The 26,829-nt window shown below is 40.3% G+C and overlaps 1 protein-coding gene across 1 annotated transcript in view; it reads right to left on the bottom strand.

The window, feature by feature from the left end:
- The window catches only part of Negr1 (neuronal growth regulator 1), a 742,197-nt gene that overhangs the window by 63,485 nt on the left and 651,883 nt on the right, over window positions 1–26,829 (bottom strand). The gene's annotated exons all lie outside the window — the stretch shown is intronic.

Below are 26,829 nucleotides of genomic sequence, written 5' to 3'. Positions count from 1 at the left end.
ACCAGAGCGTGGGGCTGGATGTTTTGGCATTTCCCACACATTTGAACTCCAGTGTTGCTATGCACAAAAGCTTAATCACTTTTCTTTCAAAAGAACTCTCATCTTGCCTGTCATCATTTTCTATCATCCGTCTCCCAAACTGATTCACTCTGTGCCCATATCCCTGCTACTGCTGTACAGTCCTAGTGGAGGTCTGCAACTCCAGGCTCTTGTCCATCTGTCAGGCATGTCCACACTATGCATTCTGGAATACCAATGAATGCAACCCAATGCAAAACCATAAACTTATGACCTTATACAATATTGTAAAATTTTAATTGCATGATTGTTTTTGAGTGTGACCTTTGTAGATGACAATAGAATGTCAAAAGGTTGGAGATACCACAAAGAAAATCTCTACAAATCATCCCTGTGTGTAGAATAGCTGTACACAACCTGAGTACTTACTGATGGGAAGTCTAGTTTCAAAAAGCTTCTCATTTGGTTACAGATAATTTTAACTGGTGGAATGTGCTCCTAATTGTGTAATTCTGTACCTTTCCTGCTCTGCTTTTCTCCCCAGAAGCATACTAACTTCTCTGAAGTACTAAACTTCACACTTTAAAGAAAACTAGCTCATGTCTTGAGGTCAAATGCAGAGGTGTCTTCCTTCCTGCTTTCCTCCTTGCTGTCTGGGGACAGGACCTCTCACTGTCCAGCTGTCAGACTAGGCATCCTCCTGTCTCTGCTCTAGTACTGCAGCTATGGGTACGCACAGCCATACCTGGCTTCTTACATGGGCACTAAGGATTTAAACTAAGCTTCTGATGCTCGTAGGGTGAATGCTTTACCCACCGAGCCAGCTCCCCAGCCCCAAGACAATGAATTTTAGATCTTAGTCTCTGGATTGCCCTCCTGTTGGTCTTTTATACTTGCCAGTGTTGTTTAAGATGTGGTATCTGTGGGGCTGCCATGATGGCTCATCAGGGAAAGGTGGTTGCACCTAAGTCTGATGACCTGAGAGCGATCCTTGGGACTCACATGGTAGAAGGAGGGAACAACTAGCAAATTGTCCTTAGACCCACCTTCAAGATAGATGAATATAATTAATTTTTTTTTTTTTGCTATCAGGAAATAAAGGGGCCACTTCCCAGAATTTTTATATGTAACTCTTGTCATTCTATTCACCTCCCAAATTCAACAATCTTAAGTGTTTCTAGGTTTTTTTGTTTCCCAAGCAAAATTATTTTGGCCAAGCCTCACTTAACTTCCTAAACCACCCAGCATCCACCTGAGCTCTAGCCGAGCTCATTGTCTCTCCACTAAACACATCTGACCTGGGCAGGGCTGGGGACACCTCCTCAGCTTCTTCTTTTTTCCATTCACTCACATTCCAAGTGGCTTATCTGAAATGATATCTCTTCACCTTGCCTTGGTCCCCTTTAATTTCCTTCACAACCTCACTTGAGAAGATAAAGAAAAAACTTTGGCTTCACCTGGAGGAAAGCCTGACTGCCCCTATGTCTACAGAGAGGCATTCTCTGATCCTCATGGACCCAACCTGACGGTGTTTTTATCAGGATCTTTGGCCTCCAAGCTAACATGTGGCTCTCATGAGCACCCTCACTCCAGCTGTATCAGCTTTGACCTTGTAAATAATGTCGTTCATTGAAGGCTGACCTTTATGAGGGGTGGAAACTCAAGGGCAGCCACATGGGCCATATGCAATTGAGAATCAGTACAAATGCTGGACACTGACTCTGATTACTCATTTTCTGCATCTCTGCTCTGTAATAAATGGAGAGAGAAGCTTATGCTATGTGTCTGGAGAGTAGGGAGACTTAGTACCAGGCCTTCATATGGTATAGGTAGCAACTATCCAAACTCATAGAGTGGAAGCACAATCCCACTTTAAGCGTTAGGATGCTCCTTACATTGTTCATATTAAATTCCTACATTGTTGCAGAATATTTGTTTAACTGTGTTAAGATGTGTTGCTGTTTTGCCTTGCCTGCCTAAAGTACCTGATTGGTCTAATAAAAAGCTGAATGGCCAATATCGAGGGAGGAGGTATAGACAGTACTTCTGGGCAGGGAGAGTAAGTAGGAGGAGGAATTTAGGCTTGAGAGGGGAGGAAAAAAAAGAGATAAGAGAAGTCAGGGAGACACCAGGGGTCAGTCAGCCAGAAACAAAGAAAGCATGATATACAGAATGAAAGAAAGTTACAAAGCCCTAAGGCCAAATGTAGATGAATAGAAACAGGTTAAAATAAGTTAAAAGAGCTTGTGGGACAAGTCTAAGCTAAGATCGAGAATTCATAATTGATATTAAGTCTCTGTGTCTTTATTGGGGAGCTGGATGGCAGCCTAAAGAAAATTCCAACTACACTAATTATCCATGTTATTAAATATGAACAACTATATTAATCTTATTAAATATCAGAAGCTTGTTGATGATGTAGGTCATTGGAGATAAGTTATTAAGTAGAAATTACAATAAATGACCAACAAAGGTTTAAATTTAATAAGATGGAAAAATCATAATCTACTAATTTCTGAGGTCAGAAGTTTCATAGTTGACCTTGGTCATCAGCTTGACAAGAATTGAAATCACCATGAAAACAAGCCTCTGGACATGTTTGTGAGGGAGTTTCTAGGTAGTTAATCAAGGTTTAACTACCTACCCTAACTGTGGGCAGTACTATCCCATGGTCTGGGGACCCAGACTGAATATAAATGAAAAAGCAAGGTGAGCACTAGCATTCATCTCTCCCTGTTTCCTGACTGTGGATGATACAGTGTGGCCTCAGGTCCTTCCCCAATTGATGGACTGTGTGACTCTACATATCCAACTCGCCCTGCTTCTTGCCTGTGGATGCAGTGTGGACTCAGGTTCCTTCCCCACATGATGGACTGTGTGAGTCTACATATCCACCACGATGGACTGTGGCATGAATCTACATATTCAGTTGTGCTTGTGAAAAGCAAGCATCATACTGACATCTTCAATCATATTCCCAAGAAGACCCTGTTTTAAATGAAAGTCAGTTATTCAGCCAGCATTCACTGAGCTCAAGCTACCCACTCTCCAGGGATGAATGCTTGATGGATGTGTGTGAACATCTCTTTGCCACTTGTGTGTATGTGACAAAATTATTCCAGAGACTTCATGCTTAGAAAGTAGATCTCTCTTTTTCTGTATTTTACAGTTGTCTCTGACTAGAGAAGTATTGATAGTTCATGGCTTGTAATTGGTAGTTTGCCTTGTAATTACAATTTTTCCGACTTCTTTTTCCGTAAACGGAACTGGGCTCTGTTGATAGCAAGGGATAGTCCTACGTCATGTGACACACCTTAAAACAGTGGGAGAAAACAAAGTGTTGTATGAGCCGAGCAGTGCAGACGCAAAGCTCAGGACTTGGAGGGAATAGAGGCTTCACACTGACCTGGACCAGCTCCAGGGACACTCACAGCGGCTTTAAGGTCTTCAGATCAGACATGCGGGTCTGGGTTTGGCTTCCATGCAGCAGCAATTGGGAAAGGAGGGGATAAAGAGGATGAGGGTGCATGTGGACCAAAGCCTGACATCTTCTCCTTGGAAAATATATCCTGCCTTCTTGGAGTTACTTTGATTTCTTCATAGGTAATGGATTCATAGTCTTTTGTGGCTTGGACTATGATTATGACTGCATTCTTTTTTTAAAAAAATCCAAATTTAATGCTTTCAATAAAGAAAAGCATCTGAAGTGGGCATCCTGGGGGGCTCTGAAAGACCCTAAATTAGGATAGTTTTATAAAAAATGAATATTTGATTATCTTCTAGTCTGTTCATATGACAGGGAGATGTGCAATAACAAGGCAGGAATTCATTATCTACCGCCAGAGTCCTGTGACAACCTGTCAGTGGAACCAGTGTGTAAGCCTCACTTTGCAGAAATTCCACATCACACCACCCTTCACAGCTCCTTAAACTGCCTGTGACTTTGCTAACATCTATTCCTAACACTGGAGAAGAGAACCAATCAAAACAATGCATCAAGACTCTATGTGCTTAATCTGGTTTTTCTTTAACACTAACTTAAGCAATCAGAAAACCAAAGTATGATGTGTCTGGTTTCCATGACTCTGGCATCCCATGTTATCAAGAACTGGTGAGAAAGCTTTTAATATTAAAAATGCCAATAAAAATGGAGTTCTAGCTAAAGATATCTGCTAGATCTTCCAACAGGGGCCCACGAACCAACTGATGCTGCCTCGTTCCTGTTCTCAAGTACACACACACACACACACACACACACACACACACACACACACAGAGAGAGAGAGAGAGAGAGAGAGAGAGAGAGAGAGAACAATCCTCTCTCTGAACACAGTAACACAATAGCTGTATGGATGCTACACTACAAGAACTATTGGCCATCTCTGTAGTTTCCTCTTCTCAGTCTTCTGAAATTTATCATATACATTATATGTATATATGGAAGTAATAGAATAATATATTATTTACATTTAATTATAATTTACATTTAATAAAATAAAATAATAATAATAATAATAAGACACAATGCCATTCTATACTTCTAGAAAATTTCTTTGGCAACAGGGTTTTAAATCTATTCTTATGAATAAATTACTGTCAGTGCAGTTGATTTTTGGGAAAAATTGATTTGTTGTTTCTATAAATTTGGTCCTTTAAGAACTTGTGTTCTTTCTCTTAAATATATAAGCCTTGGGTCATAAAAAACTAAATAAAGTATAAAACAGAATTATAAAATGTTTGGATGTAAACACATGCAGTATAGGGGAGAGGGTGACGTATAGACCCAACAAATATCTCAAGCTCCCAAACGAAAGCCCTGCTGTCCCTGAGTTCTTCCCTACTTGTTAATATCTGGTTGTCTTCAAGTTGGGTATTTAATTCTATATGTCCATGTCTTAGTCAAGAAAGCAAGCAGCCACCTTATAGCTCTATCCTTCACAGAGACAAACTGTAGTTCAAACCTGCTGCTAGTGAGCATGGGCTGTCACTAAAACCAGACTATAAAATATAGGAACAGAAGCACATGGCATCCTCTAACAGCCTAGAGGTGGTCCTCACCCGAGAGCCCCCTTCCTTGAGAGGGTTCAGCAATTCTCTGTTCCCATTATGGTGAAATTTTTGGCCTTTAAACTCATAGCATTGTAAAACACACCATCACATCCTCCAGATTAAGAAGGTTCTAGCAAGGAAGAATGTGTGCTGAACTAGTTGACATTCATGGGTCTACTAATTTACAAAGTGAAAATTAATATCTTATCATCAGACATGCCTGATCTCAAGTCATCAGGGAGCAGCTGTGCATTCTCCCTACTTTGCTACTGCCCTAGAGAGGGACTGCTGGGGTCCGCAGCTCCTGCCTGCAATTGCACCAAAAATGAGAGATGGGAAGCACAGTCGTGAAAGGTCCAGGCTTGGCTCTGTTCGTCAGTAAATTATGGGAATGCAACTCCTCCAGCTGCTGTGCCTACCTGTCCTCTGCCAGAGCCCGCCACTTTTGTATCTTCTGCCCAATGGGTCTGGCCATTCGTCTCCAAAAGCTAATGTGTAGCTGATCATGTAATGTGCCAAGCCCAATCAGTGTGCTTACTCATGGCCACTCATGAGCTCATTTGCAGTAATCACAGGAGACCTTGGGGTCATTCCTCAACCATAGGAACACTCAGTGGAGAGAGCTGTGGGTGCCTCTACCCAGCTGCCTGCCAGGTCTCTTGGCTTCCATTATCTCATCATTTGGATGTAGCTGGGTGTTCTCAAAGTTGTTTCAAAGGCAAATGAGTTCCTCTCAGTAGAAGTCTTCTGCCCACAGCTGCTTCCGAGGCAGCAGAATAAACAATAAACAGAGACCAGAGACACCATGGGATCCAAACCTCCTTTGTTTCTTTGTCCTTTTTCGAAATCTATGCAATGCTGGTTTTAGACAAGTTAGTTATTTTACGTTGCAGAAATGAATTTTCCTTGAGTGCCTTATAGAATAGTCGCTAAAATCGGGGCTTGATTGGACTTCTGACACTTCTCTGTATAGCAGTGTTTACTCTGTGTGTGTGTGTGTGTGTGTGTATGAGACAGAGTGCACATGTGTCTCTGTATGTGAGTGTGTATGAATGTGTGTGTGTGTGGGAGTGTGAAAGTGTGTGGGAGCGTGTGAGTGTGAAAGTCTGTGGGAGTGGGAGTGTGGGAGTGTGAAAGTGTGTGGGAGTGTGTGTGTGGGGGGAGTGTGTGAATAGGTGGAGGTCAGGTGTTTTCCTCTATAGTTCTTCTCCTATTTTATGGGAAAGAGTCGCTTCTTGAACTTAGAACTTGTAATTTTGGTTATACAGGCTGGTCAGTAAGCCCCCAGGATCCCTCTGTGGTCCCTGTCCCCCAGCACTTGCATGACAAACTCATACCACCAGGCCTCACTTTCATATGGTTGCTGGGGAACTGAATCTTGAATCTCATGCCTGTGCAGTAGGCACATAGTCCACCAACCTGACATGTTTACAGTTTTTAAATTCTGAAATCCCCCTTCACAAATGGACTCAGTTGTTATATCTCAACCCCCAGTCAAGGATCGAGGCTCATTAATTTTAAAAATTTACAATGATTCACATCAGAGAAGGCAAAACAAAGTTTCAACCCCCACAGGGCCTCCGTGTGAGGGTGGTAAGAGCATCATTATAGCATCACCTCCCCCCAGCCTTGTAGGACCCTGTGATACCGCTCATCCTTTGCTGTAGATAGTCACTGTCAAAGTGTTCAGGCACATAGATAAAATTTTGGCAATTTCTTATCTATCATCATCTACTGCTGAGAGAAATAACTAGCCCACAAAACAAATAATGCAGTGTGCTTTACTGAAATAAATAAAAATGAATCAAAGTATTTTTCCATAATAATGCTTTGTACATATGGACTATGACTATCCAACATGTTCCTACAGTCTTATTAACTCAATGATTGTAGAATTCACAAATAATAGCATTCTTTTTATGGAATTAAGAATTTATTCAATTTGAAAACTTAACTTTGGCATCTTAATTGTTAATAGAGGAAATTGTGAGTCTAAAAACATAGAATCAAATCCACAGAGACTCTGTTGTGTGGTGATATTTTATTTTTATGTTAATAAATAAAGTTTTCCTGGAGATCAGAGGTCATAGCCAGCCATAAACAGAAGTCAGGCGGTGGTGGCACATGCCCTTAATCCTATCATATGGCAAGCAGAGTCTCAAGGACACAGCCAAGCGTGGTGACCCACGCATTTAATCCCAGACCAACCCTAGAGACCTGGAAGTCTATATATAGACAGGCAGTGACAATGAAGTGAGGTGACTGGGTTAAGAGCCAATAAGAAGGCAGAACAGCAAGGCAATAAAGGTGTGGGTAGACAGGAAGAGGCTCTCTTGGGAAGCTATGGTGGCGAGGTAGTAAGCTAAGGTTAGTTGGTGGCTATCACTTTGATCTCTATGGCTTTCACCCCTGTATTTGGCTTTGTGTTTCTTATTTAATAAGACTTTAGAAATTCATCTACACTGTTGGGCTGGAGTTAGGGCTCAGTCTGGGAAAGTGCTGGCAGTGGAGGCCTGGCGACTGAGTTTGAATTTCCAAAATTCACATAAAAGCCAGATTCAGAAACAGGAGTGTCTGTAACACCAGTGAACCTACAGAGTGGAGGCAGAAACAGTAGAGCATCTCGCTGGCCTGGTGTATACTATAGCAGAGACGCTGTCTCATAAAGGTGAGGAACATACATCCCCTAGCACACACACACACACACACACACACACACACACACACACAGAGAGAGAGAGAGAGAGAGAGAGAGAGAGAGAGAGAGAGAGAGAGAGAGAGAGAGAGAGAGAGAGAGAGAGCGCTGCAGGAACAAGTCAATGACCTGAGCTAATACAAATGAGACATTTCAGTAATAACTTCCTCCTTTAATACCACTCTAAATGTCCCACCAGGGCCCTTGTTTTGCATTCCAAAGGTGAGTGATTGAAATAGTCAATGATGAGGGAAAGACGATTTTATTTGAATTTCAGGTTTATTATAAACTTGAATATATAGTTAGGTCCACACTGTGGTTATTAGAGCAGAGGTCAAGTCTCCCAGAAAAGAAGCACTGTGAGTGTCTGAAGGCTAGCTCACTGTGCACTCATTTTCTTAGGGATGTCTCCAGAGGCATAATTTAGTTCTAAAACTCTCACAGCTTCCAACAATGCTAAAATGAGTCTAGGACCAAGGTTTGGACCTGGCAGGTGATAACAGATATAGGCAAGGATGAACTTTTGAAGTGTGCCTTGGAGGACAGGGAATAAAATGAAGACAGAAATTTGATTATTCTGCAGTTATTTTTTAACTGCAGTTGACTCCATCATGCACCAAACACATTGCCTTTGGAAAAACTAGTTGTTAGATAATACAAGGAGAGGAGCTTCTGTATTTGCCATGTCAGTGAGCTTAGAGAATTCCGATGTAAGACAAAGTTCGCCAGGTCTCTTTATTTTGGAGTGTGAAACTTGGACCTTGAAGACAATGATGCAGAATTCTAGGTCCCAGAGTCTGTTTAACCAACAAAGCCATATTTGTTAAAGTGCTCTACAAAGGAGGCATGTTTGTGAAATACATTAATTCTCTTATGCACTGCATAGCCTTTGCTTCATAACTGTGCATGTGCGTTGCTTTCAATTGCTTATTGCAGGATCAGTACAGCAGGGTGGGAAGTTTAGCTTGCATGTGCTCAGCAGCTTCAATGGACCAGTCTATAAGTTGAAGCAATATTTTTAATATAGTTTTTCTATGTAGCTCATGGTTGGCTCTGTCATAATAAATTATCTGATAAGAACCGCAGTTATGGCTATGTTGAAAGTAACTGAAATTAAAGAGTGGCAAGTCCTTTTACAGATATTCTTATGCTCACAAAGTATCAGCAGCTGTGTTTTCACTGAGGAGACAGAGGCCTATCAACCCACTATTCAATAACAACACAGTGAGAAAATTAATAAGGATTCCCCTTCTTCCTATACCCTCAAACTTAAACTGGCTAGATTATTAGGGTTCATATTATAACTCCACAGCATAGTATATTCTGCCAATATAGTTAAGTTATTGGAAATGTGTAAAAAGCTGGCATTATTGAAATTTTAGATGAAAGCAAGTGATATAGAGAGGAACTCAGTAATAGCTAGCTAAGGTACCACTGTTGTTCTTTATTCTCAGACCCAAATGGTGATTTCCCTTTCAAAATACAGACATATTCCTTTTCTGGGTATAGTCAAGTGTTAAAATAGTTTTTGATTACACTAAAATGTAGCTTTGCTGATGTAAATAATCTCTACCTGGAATATTAATGTAAAAATTGTATAAATAAGACTCTGGGAGTAAATGTATGGATGCTAACATTTGACATGATTATCAATAAATTAGTCATGTTACTTATGTATTTAAACTCAGATGAGAAATATCACATGCATATTATACACTAATAAATATCACAGACTAATTTCTTTTGATAAATGAGTTTATAAATTCAATTAAAATATACAATTTAGACCCTCTGAAGTCAAATGAGTTTTGTAGGAATCTGCTGTATTACTTTGTAGACTTTATATGTTGACTGAGCTCTGCAGGTCTTCTGCCTCTGCTTTGATTGGGTATATTCAGTTTGCCAGCTGCTGAGTGGTTTTCATTCTATTAGACTTGAGCATAAACTTACCCCACTCATCAAAGAATGTGAGCCACAAGGAATAGCTCACAGAATGGTGAACATCTCCGTGTACCTGCTAGCTCCCCTTCAGTGTCACATGCATGAGTGTGACAGGAACAAAGCACAGATGCGGAAGTGGAAGGCGGTCACATATGACCGTGGAAGGGAGAAGCCAGCCAGCTTTCATTTTCACCAGGCTTTTGCAGCCGTTTCATCCCAGCTTGGCTAGAGTTGAAGGACTCACTGACCCATGCTCAGATGGATCTACTGCAAATGTCCACATGCGATTGAGACATGGGCTTCTGAAAACATGCCAGATTAGAAGACAATTTAGTTGTGATTTGCCATTTGTGGATATTTTAGTTATCCTGTAACCCTGTAACATGGGAGTTTGCAGAATTCTTTCTTCTCTTGTGAGCTTGCTTCCAGGGCCTTTGACTGGGGGGTCAGATACTTGTGTCATTCCAAAATCCTAGATTCCATGCAAATCCCTTAGGGCACCAAAGTGTTCACATCCATCTGACTGGAAACAGTCAATTTTAGTAAGCTCATAAGGGATACCGAGGCAATTTCACAGCTGATTTAGGCTCACAGAGCTTTTACACCTGGTTTATAGGGCTCTCATAGAAATTAAGATTTGAAAGCAAACTTTAAGATTATCTAGCCTCTCATTCTACTTTATGATGCTGTGTTCCCAGGGGAATAGGAGTTTGCTGATGACGAAAGCTTTACACTTTCTTCTAATGAGTTTGAACAAGTTGTGTCATGCCTGAAGTCCAAACAAGACTGACAGACCTCAGAACTTTTGAATGACTAACAATTCTAATCTCTGTGCTGTATTGCCCAAGTACATCATCCTATTTCACTGAGACCAATACAAATGAAATATTAAATACAAGCAGACTGTGGGGGGCAGCTGCCTCCACAGTCAGGGAGGAGGACTGATCTTTCAGTTTTCATTTGGCAGCAGCTTTGAACAGTTCCAGTATGTCACTATTACATTTATAGAAGCGATCCTCTCTCAAGGGATTAGTGCAAATCACAGGTTGATGAAATAAATGTAGCTGCAGAAGCCGAGATGTTACCAGATCCTAACGCAAACCAGCACTTACACAGAAAGGTTGCTTGTGAGTCTTCAGCAGGAGACAGCTCAGGGGTGCCACCTAGCGACTCTAGTCTTCTGGCAGTGAAAAGCAGAGAGATGCCTTAGCAGAGCACGAGGCTTGTGTATACTTCAGGCCAGTGTCAAGGACATAATACTAACAGGATTTCACAGCTTCCTCTGCCTGACCACATTCAGAAGACACAGTGAGCACCAGACTACCAGTATTTGAAAGACACAAGGGCAACAGCTAACTCCCACAGGCTGCTCACTGAGGGCTTTGCTCCTCACCTGCTCACATCTCCTCAGTTCCGAATAAATACAGCAAACACCACTTCTACATACGTGATGACAAAAAGGAGACAAAACATTCCTGACTCCACAATCACATCTTCAGATGATTTTTTATGGCCCATGTCCTGGTGACTTTTCTATTGCTGTAAAGAAACACCATGACCAAGGCAACTTGCAGAAATAAGAGTTTATTGTGCCTTTACAGTTTCAGAGGGCGAATCCACAACCATTATGCCAGGGGGCATGGCAGGAGGCAGGCAGGCATGGCACTGGAGCAGTAGCTGAGAGCTTACTTTATGAGATACAACCACCAGGCTAAAAAAGCGAGCTAACTGGGAATGGCATGTTTCAAACTTTTATTTGAAACCTGAAGTTCAAACAAAACTCCAAGTGACACACCTTCTCCAACAAGGCCTTACCTCCAAACCCTTTCTAAATAGTTCCACCAACTAGTAATCAAATATTCAAGCATATGAGGCTATGGGGCCATTCTCATTCAAAGCACCACAGAGCCCATCACTAAGCACATTGTAAATGCTGTGTGTGTGTGTGTGTGTGTGTGTGTGCAGTGATGAATAGAGACTGTGCGTTTCTCTCAATTTAAGGAATGTCAAGAGAAGGTGTTAATTTGGATAGTGGACACTCTCAAATTACCCTCACTACCTATAAGCCATACAAGAAGACTGTCTGATTAGTCTCATTTTAAAACCTGAGAGAAATCTGAAATCAAGGGGCTTTGGTGGCTCAAGTGGAAGAGAGGGTAGAGAAATACACCAACCAAGAACCACATGCTACCATGTACGAAGAAGTGAAATAGACTCCCCTTTGCACCTGGCAGCAGAAACTGAATTCATTGGTGGATTCAGTCTCATATAGAACCCAGTCACGTTGTCATCGTCATCGGTGACCTGGGAACCAAAGACTGTCCCTAACACCCAAGCAACACAACAGTAAAGATGCACACTCCCATGTATACATGTGGTTGAACAGTGGTGGCAGCTTGCTACTGAAGTGACAGGTGCTGCTTAGGTGGGCTGGGACAACCATTGAGCAGAGACAGAAGGTCCATGAGCCACTGATCAGCCAGTGTTTTTCTGAAAATCACTAAATGTCTCTTTAAAACATCCAGGGTACAAGGTGTGACCTTAATGATAGTAGGTTCTGTCTGTTGAGAAGCTACTGATTGATGTGTCAAGGGGTTGTTTTTGAGAAGCACTTTAAATATTCAAAATAATTTAAAACTGTAATTCAACTTGAAATATGGGTACAGATTCTATCACCTTCAAGCAAAGCACAGATCTGTCCTGTCTAGTTGTCCCTTTAATGTCACTATATAGTCTGTTTAGAAACATCAACAGGGTAAATGCAGTTACTCCTTACAGGTGCAGGATGAGGACAAGAGCACCTGGTGATTGACGGCAATGGAGATTCCTCCCTGACCCATAATCTCTCACTTCAAACTACCTAGTTCAACAGCGTGACCCCCACCTTTGGGAACAACTTGGGGATGAATACCCCTCGGCAGGTGCACACAGGGCGATTGTCACTAGGGCTGCTGCTGAAGCAGTTGTTTAACAACTGATCAGCTGGGAACTAGGGAAGCATTGCTCAGTTCTGACCACAGGCGCCATCTGGGATTCCCTGCACTGCAGTGGGATCTGGAAGACGGTGAACCATCCCCTGATGGTAGTGGGAAGCAAACACCCAAGGGCCCACCGTCTCATTCTTTAAATGTAGCATTTCAGTTAGAACATGTTTTTCCCTTTTTAGTTTGCTTTTGGTATTTTCACAGTTAAAACCAGTTTAGGATCGCTGCATTCCTACTTAGAACAGCTGCAGACAGGCGTCTGCTCACTGGTGTTTTAGAATCCCAAGTCTGGAAAAGCAACTGTTTCCTACATGTTCTACTGAAAAACAAACTAAAAAGTCATCAGCTCCAATCCTCTCAAAATTAGCTTGGTTTCTGGTTCCTTTCTCTAATTGATTTTGTGTTTCTATCTTAATATGGGCATACACGTGTGTGTGTGTATGTGTGTGTGTGTGTGTGTGTGTGTGTGTGTGTGTGTGCATGTGTATTTGTGTATAATATAAGCTCATTTAGTTTATGAAATGTTGAAATATTATTAGAAATAATGTAGTATTACAAACATAATCTTTCTAATGTGTTTCCTTTTCTGCAGTGAAATGGTTGATCCTAAATAGAGAATATATAACTAAACACATAAATAATCTGGGATCTCAAAACTCATTACCTAAATACTGCAAAAGTCCAAGGAGGATTGGATAAGTTCTGAGGCCAAATTTTAGAACTAGAGCTGAGTAATTGTCCTGTTATGAGAGGCAGAGCTGCAGTGGCCAGAGGCTGAGGGCCTGACTTCTGGAGTCTGTGGTTTCTTTGCCTCGGGTGGTGGAGAAGAATGATAGGTCCATTTGGGACTTCTAACCTAAAGAACTGTGAGATTATAAATCTGTGTTGTTGGATGTTTCTATGGATACAATCATTTCTTATAGAACTGATGGAAAACTCATACATTTGTAAAATCACTTGTTCATTTATCCATTCATTGATTCCCCTCGCCTCCCTTCCAAAGAAACCCTTGTATATTTTGTAAATGTTAGGCACATTTCATCTGCAGGGATGCTCCTCCTGTTGGCTTCTCGGCTACCCTGGATGGAGAATTATCTTGGTCACACATTAAATATCTAGTCAGTGTTAGCCTAGGAGAGCTGCCTTTTGTTCATCTTTACAGCAAAATAGGAATGTTAATGTAATGAATAAACTGTTTCTTCCTCTGAGAGTTTTGTGAAAATTCTGTTTTCCACCTCTGGTCCCTTTTGAGGAGGATCATCATGATATCGCCCTTCTGGTGTAAGCTGTACTCTTTGCTGGATGTGGATCTATGCTAAAAAGTAAAGTACAATGTGAAGTACCAAGTCAAGAACTTATGTAAAATACAGAGACATGAATTTCAACTGTTCTAATTCCTCACATTAACCTGCTCACTTATCAATGTATCAGGCAGCGAGTTCGTCCTTGTCACATTCCCATCAGCCTGTCAGATGTCATCATGAGAAAGACAAGAAGTGATGAATGTACAAACCCCTAGAGGGTCTTGCAATCTAGGGGTGTGGCAGGACCTCTGCTTCCACATACAAGGTATGAAGAGTGTGCTGGATGTGATGTAAGTGCATAATTTATCCCAGATCTCAGGGTACCTGGTAAGCACTTCATTGATATTCATCATCACAACTGTGTGTAGTTCATGTAAAGAAAGCAGACACTCCAATCCCTTGTAACTGTAAAGTGTCTACCCTCTCTACATACAACAGTGGTTTAACATACTAAGAACACGTGATCAGAACATGGCATACTTCATGGTGATTGATAATACATTGATTGATATTGTTGGTGGTACTTAATATTGGAATCTAGACATATGCTGTGGGATGTCTTTCTGTATGCTGTGAATGTGTTGTTCACATTGGCTAATAAATAAAGCTGTTTTGGCCTATGGCAAAGCAGCTTAGAGGCAGGTGGAAAATCCAAGCAGAGATATGGAGAGAAGAAAGGAGAGGAGAAAGAGACACCTAGCCACAACCCAAGGAGCAGCAAGATGCCAGCAGACTGGTAATGCCACAGCCATGTGGCAAAACATAGATTAATAGAAATGGGTTAATTTAAGATGAAAGAGCTAGCTAGCAAGAAGCCTGCATAGACCATACAGTTTGTAAATAATATTAAGCCTCTGAATGATTATTTTATAAGCAGGAGGGGCCATGGGGCTGGGTGGGACTGGAGAAATGTACCACTACAGATACATCAAAAGACCAATAGCTTAAATCATGTTTTGAGACAGAGCTGAAGGTATGCCAACAAGGCAGGACACAGTGGTGGGAAGCATAAGTTAGCAAGCACCCTAGCTTTTCATCTTCTTTAAAAGCCATCATGTGCTAAATTATATACTAAGTTTTTTTGCTGTACTTCTATCTGGAAATTAATCAACTAATTATGGATAATTATAATTAATATTTGAATTCATTATTTTGAAGCATATTAATTGGAATTTGAAATATATTCTAAGTTGTCTTAAATTTCTCTCATGCTAACAATCAGCTTCAATAATGGAAGCTTGATTGTTTCAAATTAGGAAAAAAAAACTTCCACAAATCCTAAAATAAATTTCAAAATAACACTATGTTTGTTAATTATGCTGTAAGAATCCAGCTCAGCTTGTAGGGAGGTGCCTCTTCATAAATGGCCATGTTCCTAGGAGATAGCATCAATCTGATTCATTTTACTTCCCTGGGCCTCATTGCTCCTCATCCTCATCCTTCATTTCCTTATGTGTGCAGAACTATATTTACAAAACACATGACACTATCCCTCTGTTTAAGGCAGTGGTTCTCAACCTGCCTAATGCTGCAACTCTTTAATACAGTTCCTCATGTTGTGGTGACTCCAAACCATAAAATTATTTCATTGCTACTTCTTACCTGTAATTTTGCTACTGTTATGAATTGTAATGTAAATATCTGATATGCGAATGGTCTTAGGTGGCCCCGTGAAAGGGTCTGTTCAACCCCCAGGTTGAGAAGCAACTGCTGGTTTAAAGAAAGACAAAGAAAAACAACAGCCCTTACCCAAACTGAAGGATAGAGTCAAAGCACCTGCATGATGTTGGAGCTGTCTGTATTGTATTTTCACCATCTCCAGAGAAAGATGGGACTCATCCTGGTTCACCTTGTCCTCCAGACCTTATCAACACCACGGCAGGTTTGTCATCTGACAACTCTGAACTGCTTCCTTCCCTCCTTCCTGCTTGCACTGGCTCTTACCACATATCAGGCCTTTGCCTCACCATCGATATATTGAGCAATCCAACAATCAGCTTGTTCCTGAGGTTCAATAGACTAAGGTTCCAGGCAAGGTCTACAACACCCTCTGCATCCAGGGTCATGGACTTTCTGAGTGCCACTAAGCTCTCTGATCAGTTTACACTCTGAGTATTCTTGTAGTTCCATCCAAGCATATTGTACTGGTTTATGTCTCCTGTGACTGTGTTGAGCACTCTGCATACATGGCTTTCCTCCCTTGTCTCCACACTTTACTAAAGTCAGGAATGACTTTGCCTAGAAAGCTTTTTCTGATATTCTTCAGGCAGGATCAGAGTTCTCAGTTCATGTTAGTTCTTTCTATTATAACACTCATTCATTATACAATCCTCTTTTACATCCCTGTCTCACTCACCTACTAAAGTGTGAAAATGAAATGACAGTAGTGGGCAAGTTACCTTTGCGTATCTACTGCAAGGAGTGACATGTGCCTTGCTCAGATGCTCAATAAATTCTTGGGAAGTGGAAGAAACACAAGCTGACCTGATTTCTGTTTCTATCAGTTACATGGCCCAGCCCTACGCTCCACATGGAAATCTGTCCTATTTGCATCCATTCAACCAACCATCCACCATCTATGTATCACCTATTTACTCACCTATCTATCAACTATCCACCCATACATCTACCATCCATCCTTCCATCCACCCACCTGTCCTTCCACTCACCCATCATTTATATATTCATGAATCTATCTACTCATCTTACAATTATTTATCTATTTATCCATCTATTCACGTACCCATTCATCATTTTATCCATCCATCCATCCATCCAGCAACCTTTGTCATTGGGCTCCCATCCATATTGTCTTCCATGGCTGGCAAGGCACACACATTCAATAGAGTCATTGCAATTTCTAACTTTTATATTAATAATGAAATGGACAAATTACTCGATTTTCTTGTTAGGTTGATTTTTGATGGAAAGTTTTTGATGCTCTCTACCTCTGGATGTTTTTACTGAGGCTCCCATGAAATTCTTTACATGCACTAACTTTAGCTTACATAAGCAACTTATTCATTTGTTTATTTCTCAAGGAATGATAATTTATTGATATTTGTTTTTTCCAGTATAGAATTTGATGTTGTACTTTATGTTTATTTAATATCCTACTATAAATGCATATAAAATCTAGCATAAACAGTATTTTAGGAGTTAATACAAGAAAGTGAGTGTTGGTTAGGTTGGTAATGAATTAACTTCAACTTTTGTTGTAATGACTACTTTTCAGATGAGTTTTTAAATGAAAAAAGTTAGGTATCACCCACTGTGAAGCTAAAGGTGTTTGGTAGGCCATTGCAAGGAAACCTGTGATGTCTATGATCATGTGTTAGCTCAAATGCACCATTAAAGTGGCTTACTCAGTGCTTTCATTGACACCATCTGGTGTTTGTGGAGGACAGAGCATGGAATTAGCTCATGTGGATGAAGAATTCAATTATCCACCACCCTCTGTCTTCTACAGTTACTAGCCATTGACTTTAAGCATCTTATTTGCTTGATGTGTCTAGTAATACCCATGCTCTGCACAACCGTTCCTAATTTGTGAGGACAGCTCACACATGTGACAACTCTCTCCAGACAAAATCGTATGCTTCTCTCTCTAAACTGAAATTATGGAATATATTATATTAATAGTCAATAATGTGTTGTCTTCCAAGTAGGCCCAACCACCCTTAGGTTATCCTTATGCTCTCAGCACTTACTTGGTGCCCAATACAGTTGTTATTCAGTGAATGTTTGCTAAATGTTGGACTGTGTTGTTCAGAGGAAATGGGAAATGGGAATTCCTGGGGTAATGAATAAAGGCATTTTCTCTTTTAAGAAAACTCAGCCAGCAAAGTGAAGGTTGATTTGCCAAGTAGATGAATCAAACAGGAATTATTCAGTTTGGGAGTTTACACAACCTGGCATCTCCCTGTGAGTCAAAGCAATTCTGTTTACAAACATCACTTTTGATGTTTTCACAAATACTTGCCATTGTTTAGTTGCAAGCACGCATACTTGATGGCAGAGTTTGGGGCGTTTTTAATTTTGGTTCTGCCACATATCTGCTGAGTTCCCTTTGGTAAATGTTTTCTTTCTCTCCTTGGCTGTCAAATGGAACTAGTTTTCATTAATGGATATAAATTCATATTTAAATTCCAAAATACATTAAGTTTAATAATAGTCATTTTTAAATGGTGGCACTTTACAAAGGTAGTGGGAGGATTGTGTTGCTAAAAATACCAAGTGGCTGATCATTGCATGGAAAAATCATATTTTTACACTCCCCCATTTCTCTAAGAATAAGTAAATTAATTTTACTATCAATGGCATGCACTTAACAATTAAATGATTTCCATAATAATGGTATCCATTTGATGACTGCTAAGTATTATTTCCTAGAGCCAAGTAAGGACAGTTTTCATGGTGGGCCTCACTGGTGCCTTGAACAAACGCTACTTCATTCTTTTATTTCTCATCTAAGTGATTGTTTTGAAAGATACACAAAGCCAAGTGGATGCTGGTTTGACTGAAATTTAATTTTTGAAGGGTGACTGTGAGGCTGGGCAGGCATGACTAGCAAGTGTATGGTCAGTGTCAAGAAATCATGGTGGGTTGGTTCTGGGCTAGGAACTTCAGCCTTGACCTGTCAGAACTGAAGTCACAGCAGAGAGCAGTGTGGACTTAGATATTCAGGCTGCACTAGCAAACCTATCTTAGCATCAGGGACAGTAGCCCTATTCACTGCACTTCATCTTTTCCTTTTTTTTTTTAAAAAAAATAAATTTCTACTATCAAACTATACTTTAAAGATAATCACAAGATGTGTGTGTACTTTAAGAAAATTAAATAGAAGTGGTATGTGTGTTTGAATAGGACGCCACTCTTCTCTGCCTAATGATGGGCATGCGTTAGCCTGGACCATTACCCAGAATAACACATTCCAGCCAGGCAATTATCATAAAAGGAGACTGAATTTTCAAATTCACCACACATCTCCCTCATCATAAAAAATGGCCTTTACCTCTCAGACGCTGAGGCTGAGGTGGATCAAAGAAGAGTTTTCTTTTGTTCTTATTGCATCCTCTCTTTTGTGGCCTTTTCTTGAATAATGACGTTAATAATTCAGTTTCCACTCCCTTCAATTGTGACACATTTTGACTTTTCAAGAATATATAAAAATATAAGTTATGACTTCAAGACCTTCATTTCTTTAGACTGTTCTGAACATGACCGATATAAATCTGTTCTCTCCAATCTATCCTCAGTGCGCCTGGTGTTCCTGCAACTACATCCACTTTATCTCTGCTTTAACTCTCTTGCAGTGATATCAGGAATTATGAGATCTGCTTCAATTCTGTTGCTATTCTTTCCTCTACTTATGTAGAAGCAGCAAATTGGATATTTCTGCTGAATCCTTTAGTGAGAATTTTCACTGTCTATTGTTCTTTGGATGGCATTTCTTAAATCTTGTTTCAGATGGCTGGGATTCTCCACATTCGGCTTCATTTGTGAAAACCTTTAACGGACGTTTGCTGAGGGCCACTCACCGCCAGCCTTCCCCACACCACGCTCAGCGCATGCCCATACTTTTAAGATCATTTGTTTATTCTTAACACCCTGCCAATCCTGCTTAAACCACACACTTTTTAAATCCCTGCCCAACCACACTAGTCCTGGGAGGCCTTTAATAAAGGAACAATTAATGGAGGCCAAGTTCACTGACAGCTGTACTTGTTTTCTGTCCTTCAGTTCATTAATTCAATTCAATTCAACATGTATTTATTAACTTTCCCCATAATGAATTTTTTTAAAGCTTACATTATACTTTCAAAGGTCATACTGTGGGGGAATTCAATTTTATAGCAATGGTTTAAACCCAGGCAGCTGGTTGAAATTTGATGTTCTTCAGCATTATACGGAGAGATAGGAATCTTTAAACAGATAGAAACAATTTCCTTGTTTACTTAAAACAGGCTTTTTAAAAAATGAGTCCCCACTATAGACAGAGCATGTGATACAAAGTGTCTGCTGAGAATGAATCTTGGTTCATTTGTCTTATGCAGTTTCCACTCGCAAACACAGGAAGCAAGTGTGTACTTAAATGCTACTAGACACCACTTTTCAAAACAGTTTTCATCCCACTCTTTACTTGAGTAACTGAGAAAAGTACCTTAAACTTTTAAATTAGCAAGTTTTTAATCCAAGAATTAAGGCCATGGCTTAGGAAGGAAGCAGGTACATGGTTTACCTACCCAGTAGCTGACTAAAATGTATAGGAATTATTTAACATCTTTTAGAAATGATAGAGAAAAGGAGATCAAAAGGTACACTCATACAATTAATTCTAAGACCTCATACACCTTGGGAACATGTCACCCTGTGAAGGTTATGGGTACCCATGGAGTCAGGTGTTTCATAAGTTGTTATAAGGTAATGGGACAGTCAGGTTCAGATTTACTAAAAACGTTATGCTCAAACTTCAGGGGTTATTAGTCCCATCCAAAACAGAACACTGTGATTAATAGTGTCATGTAAACTTTGCCTACATCAATGGTAAAATAGTTTCAGATGGTCTATCTAAATATGCTTCATTTTGAGAGGTTATAAAAATGTGTCTTATGATTTGAGCAGAAAGTGTTGCACTGTGAGACTCTTTAAATACTTAATCATAAGCCTGATCTAGCTTGTCTCACTGTGGGGGTGGGGCATTCATTATCACCCAAGCCAATTTAAAGCATTTTTGATTGATTACAATTTGAGATACAATTTTTTTTTCCTTTCTAAACCTCTCAGTTTCTCAGATCAGCAAATCCCATTTTAGACTAAAATTTAGTGCCGTTTATGAAACAAGAGACAAACAACTATTTAACTAACTTATACCTCCTCATGGTAGGCAGCATCCAAAACCCTTTTACTCAGCAGTTATAGAAGTCCATATAAGTTTTTCAAAGCTAAATGACTTCAGTAGATTTGACTTTCTTCTTTAAATAGCCAGCAGACAATGTTCAGAATGGGCCACTAAATTTCTATGTAACAAGATAAAGGTTGTTTCTAATATCAATAGCTTTTATCTTGATTTTTTTTTTTGTGTGTGTGTGTGTGTGTCACTCAGAAATGTTCCCGGTTGAAAACAACTCTTAAAAACACTCTTATTGCAATGGTCTGTCTTCACAGATGAATGTTTGCAGTTGATTTGGGAACAATCTGAAAATAAAGGCCAACAGCCAAAATCAGTCCTTTGCCTTGACAGTTCAAGAGACCAAAGTCTCCTACTGGAATGTAGAGAGAGTGGGAGAACTTGCCTTCCCAGACGATTCTTTGTGGAAACACTAAATGGTTTCTTGCCTCATAATGATTTTGTAATAATGTAATATCAAGCTAAAGTAAATAGTTTTTAAATAGCTACTCATAAACCCTTGTAAACTCTCTGCAGCTCTGTTTGTGAAGGCAGAGTGTAGCTAATTAGCTTGTAAGGCTTCAAGTGTGACACAAACCCTATAACATGAAGTAACAATGTACACCGCCAACCAGGTCAGACACCACGCACAGGACCCAGAGTGAGAACACATCACAGAGAGACAGAACACATCACAGAGAGACAGACACCAGAGCCACACCCATGCCTGTGGCCCAGAAGTGACTGGTTGTGTTTCTGTGACAATGCAGAAATCTTGGTTGATGGAAAAAGTACCCAGACATACTTTGTAAATGTATGTGGATACTGACCTGGACTTGTGACAGGACTAGAGGTAGTAGGCTCAATAATTTCTACAAAAAGGGAAAAGGAAAGAAAAGAAAAACATTGTGTGTATTAATCATACATAGAGACAAACACCCATGAAGACAATCAGCAAGCATGCAACAGGTATTCAGCAGGACTCTGATGTGCAGCTTCCCTGAGTGCAGAACAACTGACAAAACCTTGTGTCTGAGGCTTACAAAGGCCCTATGATGCATGTGCTGTCAGGCCATTTCCTGTGCTAGCTACATCCAGGAGACATTTCTAGTTCACTTTACAGAATCATGTTTACCATGCCAAGGTTCAGGACCTGCCCTTACAGTTTTCAGGCAATGAAGTTTTAAGGCTTTTCTTCTACTAAAATGCTAAAAATGACACACACATGTCATGTTCTGACAGGGGACACTGGTTCCTACACAGCGTTCAGTCAAGATTTGCTTAGCATGAGCTAAAAACTCAAGTCATGGGAAATTTCCAAATGATCCCAGCTTGTCATTTTAAAGATTAAACCTCATCATTTACAAGCAAAGAACATGACTACCTAGCTGCCCAGTCATGTCTGCATTTATGTTTTGGTGTAAAAAGTAGGCATTTATACACATACCTGCTGTGGGATGTCTTGTATGCTGTAAATATATGTTGCTATGATTCATTGATAAATAAAGCGCTGATTGGCCAGTAGCCAGGCAGGAAGGATAGTGTAGGCAGAACAAAGAGGAGGAGAATTCTGGGAGGTGGAAGGCTGAGGCAGGGAGATGCTGCCAGCCACGGCCATGAAAAGGGAGATGTAAAGTACTGGTAAGCCATGAGCCATGTGGCAACTTATAGATTAATAGATATGGGTTAATTTAAGATATAAGAACTAGATAGCAAGAAGCCTCAGCCATTAGGCCAAACAGTTTAAATAATATAAGCATATGTGTGTAGTGGGTAGCCATTGCAGCTTTGATCTGGAAGTTCCAACCCCCATTGAGACTTCAGCAACTGTCACGCCTACAAGGCGGGGCCAAGGGAGGCGCCTGGAGACCCGAGATCTGGATGGGCCAGCGTTCACTCTGTTCTGGGACCCTGGACGATGGAGGTGGGCCAAGCAGAGCTCCAGAGAACACCCCTGGACTGCGATACACCTTCCCTAGACCCTGCGACCTACCTATCCCTTAATTTGTAAGTTACACCATTAAATAAATCTTTTAACTACGTGGAGTGGCCTTAATAATTTCACCAATATCTGTGTGTTTATAAGTGGGCTGCAGGACTATGGGGACTTGGTGGGACCCGGAGAGAAACTCTCCAGCTACACATACCCATTGTGGTGGTCAGTGCTGTCCACTTGATTCAAACCAGAAGGGAAGGGAATCTTAGTGAGGGATTGTCTAGATTAAGTTGCTTGTAGGCATGCCTATTGCTATGGTCTTAATCACATTGAGGCAGTAAGACATACCTACTGTGGGTAGTACCATTCCCTAGACAGTGGATCCTGAACTGTATAAGAGTAGAGAATCTGAGCTGAGCACTAGCAGGCATGCATTGATCTATGGCTCTCCTGCTCTTGACCATGGATGTGTTTAGCTCCTTCAAATTCTTACCACCTTGACTTCACCTTCATGGACTATAATCTGGAATTGTGGACCAAATAAATCCCCTATCCCTTGAGCTGTTTTTGTCAGCATTTTATCACAGCAACAGAAAACAAGAATAAGACACCCATACAATGTGCACATACACATAAAACACATACACAATCAGAGTGCCTGAATCCCATGGTCCTGCTGCCAGATGCACAGATAGATTACCAATGCAAACTTCTTGCAAGTGGCTAACAAACTGTATAGCATTATAATCATTGCTATACCTTCACTCTAGATTTTCCTCTTTTTTAAATAAATAATTTTATTTTATAATTAATTCAGTTTTACATATCAGCCACAGATTCCCCTGACCTGTCCTTGGTACATGAGCTGGCTTTTTTGGAACGTAGGGCCTATGCTGAGACACTTTGCTCAGCCTTGGTGCAGGGAGGAGGGGACTGGACCTGCCTCAACTGCATCTACCAGGCTGGGCTAACTCTCCAGGGGAATCCTTGGCTTGGAGGAGGTGGAAATGGGGGGTGGGATGGGGGAAAGGCTGGAGGGTAGATTTTCCTTTTTTAATCTTCTTTTGAAGAAAGTCTTTTCAGTTGGCATGTGTTGGTGATAATAAAAATAGTTATTCAAAGGTCAGCACTGTCACTGGTAATCTAAATGATAGCAATAGATCCTTAGCGACTATTGCTAACGAGGCAGAACTCAAATATTAGGACATCTTGCATTTTTGAGGAACTGTGGCCTGAGGAGTCAGGCATGTTTTATTTCCACCACAGAACTTGGTCATCACAAGTTTTCCACAGTATCAAGAAGACAGCACTAATGTCCAGCTGAATACATTGAAAGTAACCGTGAGAGTAAAAGCAGAGGCCACATTCAAGACCTTACAGCTGAGAACAGTTGTGAAGGGCCCATGGCAAATGCTGCTGAGCAGAGGAAAAGTAGTGTCTGTGCATGCATGTGTGTGTATATGCATACATGTGTATAGGTGTGTGTGTGTGTTTAATGTACATGTGTGTATGTATCTGTGTGTGCATGCATGTGTGTATTTGTGTGTGTGTTTGATCTGCCACTGTTTGTGGACTGTCTTTTTCTTATAGGGCAAAGCAAACCAATCTGCAATTCCATTCACAGCAAGCACATTAAAATGGACAATTTCTACTAGTCTACTTTGACTGTTAGTTTTAATAATAAAAACCTCATGCGGCAGGAGCTATAAAGTCAGCCTTCCAAAGAAAACATTTTTGAGGTTTAGTTACTTGAATAATCCTAGTATGTGTTTGCCCCATGAGCAGGGTGATTCTCCCAGGCCATGGGCCATTTTCTGTTTCTGGGCCAATAGATCCTACAAGAAATTCAGACAGCTAAAGCAGATGACAACCAGATTTGGGAGTGTTCACACCCTTCACCAGAGGTGTTCTCAGATGGTGAAAGATTGTAAGCTACAGTTAAAGTGTGGAATTCTAGCCATCTGTCTGACAGTGGGAGCCACAGTATTGAGAAGTTTTGAAAAATAAGAATATTTAACAATTTCACTAAAATTCTATCGATCATAGAAATTAACAAAATCTTACATAAAAATCATAATAGAGGAAAGATGTTCTAGGGGAGATTGCTTTTTAGGTGATATGATAAAAATTAGAATATTTTCATGATTATTATGCTTTTAAATTTAAAATATTCTCCTATGACATCTTGGAAATGTTAGTTTAATGCATTAAAATAAATTCATCAATAGAAACTTACTGTATACACTCAGATGAAAGAATTCTTTAGGTCAAGAGATAAAGCAAATATTACATGGGTCGGACAACAGGCCTAAAAGAGTCTTCATGGGCAAACTGCATGCAGTGAGACAGTAAAGAGGCTTCCGTGCTCAGTGATTTGGTCAAGTGAGCTTCACTTTCTCTCTTGTTCTGTGTGTGTAACGCTGATCTGTAAATTCACTGAGAAAGACTAGTGACAGACACACAGCAAAGACTTCATCTCAATGAGAAGATGGGAGAAACAAAGAGCTACTGAACCCCTCTTTGCCATGTTTGCCTGTGTAGAGCTAAACTGCTTATATAAAGCCACATTGTCTCACTGAGTGGTTGGTCAAAGAACAGAGGAATTTAGTACACACAAAAAAGTGCTGCAGGCCAGTTCTACACTGTGGATTCTGCTTCACAGCCAATTTGAGATTTGTTTGTTCTCAAATAGAGTCATATAAGTTAGATTCCCTTCTGAGGTAAGTTTATGAAAAAAATATAAACAGAGAATTTAGTTGAGTGTAAAAATCTAGAGGTCACATGTATGTGTGGGCATCACAAAACCAAAGAGAAACCAGGGTGAGACAAAGTGCTAGGAGAGGGAAACCATGGTGCCCAGTCTGCGGCAGGTGAGACCTTGGGTAGTTTCTAGGTGTGAGAAAGTCCATGAGTTACAAAAGACTCAGCTCAGCTAGAAACAGTTCTCTCACCTGCCTCCATTCTGCTGTGTGAGGACCAAGAGTTAATGAAACTCTGAGCCCAACTGTATCATTTGTGAAATTTAGCTAAAAGGCCCTGTTTTGTAGGTTGTCGAAGATGACAATGGGCACTGCATAAACAGCCAAGCAAGGTGGGCAGGGTGGGGGATGTGTTACTGTTAGAAAGGAGTGGGGAAATGACTGGGAATAAGTAAAGTGTTTTGAAGTTCTGGAACTTAGGGGAATGTATTTGCTACACAGAAGACAAGATGGAGAATCTGAGCTGTGAGAACTACATAAATATAGTCTTCTCAGAAAGTATGTGGGTGTTACTATTCCCAATTAAGCCAATGGACCTGGGCATTTTAACAGTGTTGACTGAGGTAAAGTTTACATTATAAATTTATAGATCAAGATCTAATAATTGTTTTTAAAAGAGAAACGTATACTTTAACCCTAAAATGGAAGTTTTGTGTCAAGTTATAGGCATACATTTCAACACATATAAAAATGATTCAAAATGATACTCTCAGCTAGGCGGTGGTGGCACATGCCTTTAATACCAGCACTTGAGAGGCAGAGCCAGGCGGATCTTTGTGAGTTTGAGGCTAGCCTGGTCTACAGAGCAAGATCCAGGACAGGCGCAAAGCTACACAGAGAAACCCTGTCTCAAAAACCAAAACAAACAAACAAAGAAACAAACAAAAAACCTGATATTCTCCTTTATATCTCTAGTTTATGATAACTAGCTGCTGTTTTTAAAAGGGAAACAATAGTTTAGAAAATCTTGATGAGTAATAGTTGAATTGACTATCTCTACTAAATCTATATTCAATAGATTTCTTTATGGGCCATTGATTCAATATTTCAGCAATTATTTATTCTGTATCTGTTATAGCAACAGTAATTACTGTTTTATTAATTAAAATTGGAAAAATTATAAATTCTTAGTATAGAACAGGCACAAATACTTGACATGTAGTATCACATTCCACTCTCCCAACATTCCTGGGCAGATGCTGTCCCAGGTAATTACCCAGGCGAGGAAAAGGAGCTTAGAGAGGTTAAAAGTCG

The sequence above is a fragment of the Peromyscus eremicus genome, chromosome 6 (assembly GCF_949786415.1).
Source record: "Peromyscus eremicus chromosome 6, PerEre_H2_v1, whole genome shotgun sequence".
Classification (NCBI taxonomy): domain Eukaryota; kingdom Metazoa; phylum Chordata; class Mammalia; order Rodentia; family Cricetidae; genus Peromyscus; species Peromyscus eremicus.
Note: the sequence above shows the minus strand (reverse complement) of the source record. Positions and strands in the feature narration are given on the sequence as shown.